This window comes from Neopelma chrysocephalum, unplaced genomic scaffold (assembly GCF_003984885.1).
Source record: "Neopelma chrysocephalum unplaced genomic scaffold, ASM398488v2 Primary Assembly neopelma1_177, whole genome shotgun sequence".
NCBI lineage: Eukaryota > Metazoa > Chordata > Aves > Passeriformes > Pipridae > Neopelma > Neopelma chrysocephalum.
The window spans coordinates 42,727-49,263 of record NW_020897839.1 but is presented as its reverse complement, the minus strand read 5'-3'; positions in this window follow the sequence as shown (position 1 = coordinate 49,263).

Sequence of the window (6,537 nt, the reverse complement as noted above, 5' to 3'; positions counted from 1 at the left end):
CTTCTGCTTTCCAGAAAATGAAGGCTTTATTTCCAGAAATAAAGCCTTTAAAATCACCATTGTAGTTGTCACTGCTTTCAAAAGATACACTTCCAAGCTGCATCAGCCTCCAGTGGTAAAGCAGAAATTCAGATTACCCTACTCATTCCAGCAGTACTAGTAAAGGAAACGGGCCAATTCTTCCCACCATGGTTGTATTATCATAACATTGTGGGTCATAGATCAGGATCCAGAATGAAAAGATCTAAGCCATCCTTAAAGAGATGTGATAAACAAAAACTAGGAAATCAATAAGAAAATTATTAGGAAATAATATTTGAGCTATTCACAGGCAAATTTGTTTCATAGAACCATAGAATTGTTTAGTTTGGAAAAGGTCTCTAAGATCATCGACTCCAACCATCCCCCAGCACTGCCAAGGCAACCCCTGACCCCTGTCCCCAAGTGCCACATTCACATGGCTTTAAATCCCTCCAGAGATGGAGACTCCACCACTGCCCTGAGCAGTCTGTGCAGAATCACAGAATCATGGAGGTTGGAAAAGCCCTCCCAGCCCATGGATCCCCCTGTGCCCGATGCCCCCCTTGTCCCCAGCCCAGAGCACTGAGTGCCACAGCCAGGCCTTCCTGGGACACCTCCAGGGATGGGCACTCCAAACCTCCCTGGGCAGCCCCTGCCAGTGCCTGACCACCCTTTCCAGCAAGAAATTCCTCCTCCTGTCCGACCTGAACCTCCCCTGCTGCAGTTTGAGGCCATTTCCTCTTGTCCTGTCCCTTGCTCCCTGAGAGCAGAGCCTGACCCCCCCCTTGCTAAAACCTCCTTTCAGGTAGTTGTAGAGAGTGAGAAGGTCTTCCCTGAGCCTCCTCTTCTCCAGGATAAAGTTCCAATTCTTCATTTCCAGTGCTTAACAACCATTGCAGTGATGTTCAGTCACAGAATTTAACATAAAGTCACTTTTAAAACTTAATTAAGATACAGCTGGGTAAACAGATAAAAACGTTACCTAATGCCTGCAACCCCTTGCAGGAGTGGAGAAAAGAGTGCTCTGTAGGCCAAGAACTGAAGATTTCAAACCAATAAGTCATTTGCACAATGTTCAGCACAACAGGGCCCTATTCCATCCTGGACATCCTCATAACCTTCATCAGCAGTGGACCCAGCAGGTCTCACCTGAGTTTGTGGCCCTGCACGTGCTTTTGCAGATGAGGCACCAGTGAAGCTGGAAAGGGGTGTTTTAGCCCTGAAACACAGAGCCCCAGGACAAGCTTCTGCATCACACTGCAGCAGGGTGGCTCATGGCACACATATCCCTTTATCCCAGAGAGTATTTTTGGCACTATCTATTGTTGTTGGGGAAAATCAGAAAAGAAGAAAAGCTGGATTCAATCACTCAAGATTCCCTGGTCCCACAGGGAGAACTGCTCCCTTCTGCTCTGCACGGGTTTGAGGGCACAGCTCTGCAGCACAGAACGAGCTGGAGGCTCTACAGGGAACCAGGGTAAGAGGAAAAGCAGAGGAACTGCAGAAAAGAGCAGGAGAAGGATGTTGAGCGCGTGTGGACTGGCAGGGAAAACAAAGGAAGTGCCATGTGCTGGCTGGAAAAGGAGGGGGTGAGAAGGGAACCCCTCAAGTGCAACAGAAAAAACAAATTCTCTACTTTGTGACAGGAATATGTGCAATCATCCAACCATCACCACCTGTTTGGCCCCAGCAATTCCCTTCAAACCAGCATGACACCTTTCCAGTGCAACTGTGCTGCTCTGCCTGACAGGCACAACTTCTCCTACAGAGGAAAGACAGTCTCTGACCCTCCAGCAATAAATAGAATGAAGCAAAAATTATTCTGCCACTAAATTCTTTTCGTTATGCAGCAAACCCTACTTGTGCATCTTCATGAACAAAGGTGACACAGCAGGCTCTTTTTATCATATTCTTGTTGGTCTCTTGCTCTGGAAAGCCAAAACTAAACCTGGAATTTCTCATTTCCCTGATTGTGAGGCATTAAGCCCTTACTGAATAGTCCAACCTCATGCCTACAGTTGCTCTTTATTTTCCTCTCTCCAGGCTGCCAAATTAAAATAAAGCACAGCATTTTTTCACATATATCCCAAGACACCTGAACAGATCAAGCACTGCTAAAGAACTAAATTCACTCTTTCAAGTATTATTATAATTGTAATAATTTTTTTTTAAATGTACATTTTTGGACAACGGTTCTTTACAGCCTTGGTAGAGGATCTTTATTATCACACTTGTGTAATTATCAGAGATCAAGTCTTCTCCAATAGTGTAAAGTGATTTATCATAAAAAACCTCACTTTATTACAAGCTTTACTGTAGTATATTAAATATCTCAGCCTGCCCATAGGTGCAGCCACTGGGGTACCCAGTATTTTAGTCTCAAGACTGTGAAAATAAATCTCTTTTTTTGTAATTATAGCAATATTTTTTTTTCCTCCAGGTAAGACTGGACAGAAACTCTTTGCCATGACAGTCAGAAACAAATACACACAATGTGCTCTTCTATTTTAGCACAAGACAAGCTGTCCCCTGTTGGGCTGGGCGAGGCATCTTCCAGCACGGGGACATCCCACACAGTCAGGACTCACTGCACTTCACTGAAACACTTTCAAGAGCCACACCACGTGCATTTTCTCCCCCCACCCAGTTGGACACCGCCAGGGAGCATCTCCCCCAGCCAACAGCACATTCCAGGCTGTTGACTCACTGCAGTCACTGCCATTGGGTCGGTGCCTTTTCCTTTCCAACAACCTCGTTTTTAAAATGTGCTCGTATTTAATGCTCACACTTCAGAACACTTCTGCACTCGTTTGCTACGTGCAACCCTAGTGTGCTAGGGATCCACAGGGATACACAGGGATACACAGGGATACACAGGGATCACAGAATGTGCTGAGTTGGAAGGGACCCACAAGGATCATCCAGTCCAACTCCTGTCACAGGCCCATCCCCAAGAGTCACCCCCTGTGCCCCAGAGGATCATCCAAACCCTCCTGGAGCTCTGGCAGCCTTGGGGCTGTTCCCACTGCCCTGGGGAGCCTGGGCAGTGCCCAACCAGCCTCTGGGGGAAGAACCTTTGCCTGAGATCCAACCTGAGCCTGCCCTGACACAGCTCCAGCCATTCCCTGGCTGCTGTCCCTGGTCCCCCCAGAGCAGAGCTCAGTCCCTGCCCCTCCTCTGCCCCTGCCCAGGAAGGTGATGATTAGAAATGGCTCATGTTTCATCCAAGCTGCCCCAAACCAACCTCTCTGAAGGTGGAAGGGCAGCACGTAGAAGGATTTCTCATTGTGCTGCCTCACACCTGCAGCTGCTGGCCAAGGTCAGGGAAGGAAACAACAAAATTCTTCACCAAAGCCAGCTCCTTTGTCATCTCAGTGCAGCAGGAAACACTGGAAGTGTCTTAAGAAAGTTTTTCTTATGAGATCTTAGCCCAGCCTTGCAGAAGCCAAATACAGACGATCATTGCAGGTCCCTTCCAACTGAAATGGTCCATTTTACCCCACGCAGCTTTGAGGAATAAACACCCTGGCATGTGGCTGTTTCAGACCAAGACCCAGACAGGCCAGGTCCTCATGTTCACAGAGGTTTCTGTGGTGCTTTACAGCACAGAAACAGCCACAGAACTTGGATTTGAGGGGAGGGAAGGGTCAAGAGCTGGGTCAGACCTGCTCTGGCTGAACTACCCCATTCGCCAAAAAATGGCCCAATTCAGGTTCTGTTGCTCTGGTTTAACCTCAGGAGGATTTCAGAGGAGGCTGAGAGTTACTCTGCAACACAAATAATATTAATTACCAGCCATTTTATTTCATAGAGACTCAAAGCCCACTTAAAAATACTGCACTCAGTGTGCAAAAAAGGTAGGTTTTTTTGCAAATCCAGTGTTGTAAAATTATGCTTTCTCTCCAAAACAGATTTTTAAAGTTAAATCAGCATAATTTTCTGCTGCATTAAACTGGTGACAAGTCAAAATGGCTGCAAGTCTACTTGAAGTAATTCATGAACATTTATCTTTCTTCTTGTTTATTGTAAATATATCTTTGGAGAATAAATTAATTTTGCAGCACACTTTTTCAGGAGCACTGAGGAAGACAGATCCTAATAGAAGTGTTCGTGCACAACCCTTGCTAACTAGCAAGATCAATCATTTTTCTATTTCTCTGAGTTTCCAAAATTAATGTAAATCCTGAAAAGTCAAAGCAAGGATTTAACTGTCTTAAATTTTCCATTGTGCTTTTAAATATACATATTGTCTCCTTTGAGATTCTGTTTGAATGTTAGGGAGCAACTCTTACTCTTTTTAATCTCTGTTAAAGTGCACAGGGATGGGCACAGCATAACCATTTGTATGTTCATGAGGAGATATCAGCAAAAGAAATCTGTCCAGCATGAATTATGAATTCCTAAAGCCTGAGTTTCTTCATTATTCATTACCCATTTTTCATGGAGCAGTACTCCCTCAGTTAGCAGAGCTGCACTGAGATCCTCACAGCTCAGAAGTGTTGGTGTGGGAGACCAGCCCCACACCTCAGCACTGTCAAAGTGACCAATTCACAGGTAACCACAAGATTAAAATTGTTTTTCCACTGCATTGCAAAGATCAGTCACTGAAATTTGGCATTTTGCAGACCAAGCCCTTCAGCCTCTGTGACTAGTGTCCCTGACTATTTGCAGAATACTATTTGCACAATGCCAGAATTACAAAGGGGAATATCCAAACCCAAATCTTCAGATCACCATCTGATCTGCACCATCCCCGTGCTTGAGAGCTAAGAAGCTATGCAATTATAAGCATATTTATTCCATTAAGAATAAAATTCTATTTTATCAGTTCTAGGAAAAGACTGAAACTTCATATTCCACATTCTACTGCAATGGCTTAATTCAAACTAGTGCTAATCAGAGCAGCTTCACTGCAGAGGAGACAGCCCAGCAGAGAACGGCCTCCAGTGTTTGAGTAAAGGCAAATACTGGCTGCTGGAGCCTCCACACAGATGTCTGAGTTTCAACAGGCTGGAGGGAAAAAATCCATACTGACTGATTTCCAAGCCATTAGGAGTTCTTACACATGCACTCATTGGCTAAAAGAGGCACAATGCCCACTGCAGCATGGGAGCAATATATGGGGATGGCAGGGATGCACTCAAACCATCTGCATTTGCACAGCACTTGGCAGCAACACCAGCAACGAGGCAGCCCTGGGTCTGGGGGTGTCATAAAGGGACTGGAGAGAAATGAGTAAAAGTCACTGAACCAATTTACGAGGCATTAGTGCTCTGGCTCTCACACTTCAGCCCCTCAGCAAGAATTCTTTGAGAGCAGCTCCCTCCACCCTGCTCTTGGCAAGCGCTCAGGCAGGCTCAGCTCGGGCAGGCTCAACCCAGGCAGGCTCAGCTCAGCCACACATCCACCAGAAGCTTGTAGAGAAGGCACAGGCACCTCCTTCCCTTCTCCCATGTGCATTCTGACAACACAAACCAGCCTGGAGTGCCGTGCCCCTGGGAGAAGGGTGGCAGTGAGTTGGCAGTGGGGTCCATCTGACACATGGGGTGGGAGCTGTGGAGTCTCACAGCCCGTCTGTAGTGTTGCACAGCCTGGGCCCCATGTCTGGCACTCCCTCAGCCCATCACAGCACTCCCACACGGACGGCAGGGTGTCCCAGCCTCTCTCACATGGATGGCAGGGTGTCCCAGTCTCTCACACATGGATGGCAGTGTGTCCCAGTCTCTCCTCACCATTGAACCATATTCCAGGGAGCTCTGGCTGGTCCCAACTGCAATGTGCCACCCAGCTGGGGCTGGCACTGCGTGCTCCAAGCAGGACCATGGCTGTGCAGCAGGAGACAGCACATGTGTGCTTGTGTGTGTGTGTGTGTGTGTTCACATGTGTGTGTTCATGTGTGTGTGTGTTTGTGTGTGTGTCTGTGTTCAAGTGCATGATCATGTGTGTCTGTGTTCATGTGGGTGTTCATGTGTTTGCTGTGCATGTTGTATTTGTGTGTGTTTGTACGTGAGAGTATTTGTGTGTGTTTGGGGTGATGTGTGTGTTTGCGTGTGTGTGTTAGTGCATTTGTGTGTGTCTGTGTGTCTGTGTGTCTGTGTGTGTCTGTGCCTGTTGTGTCTGTGTGTGTATGTGGTTTTGTCCATGTGCTTGTGTTTGTGTGTTTGTGTATCTGTGTCTGTGCTGTGTCTATCTATGTGTATCCACGTGTGTGCATTTGTGTCTGTGTGTCTGTGTGTCTCTGTGTCTGTGTGTCTGTGTCTGTGCGTGTATCTATGTGTCTGTGTGTGTGTCTGTGTGTTTGTGTGTGTGTCCATGTGTGTGTGTGTCCGTGTGTGTCTGTGTGTGTGTGACTCTCTGTGTGTCCCTGTGTGTGTGTGTCTGTTTGTGTGTGTGTCCATGTGTGTATGTCCGTGTGTGTCTGTGTCTGTGTATTTGTGTGTGCGTCCGTGTGTGTTTCCATGTGTCTGTGTGTGTGTCTCTGTGTGTGTGTATCTGTGTCTGTGTGTGTGTTCCCAT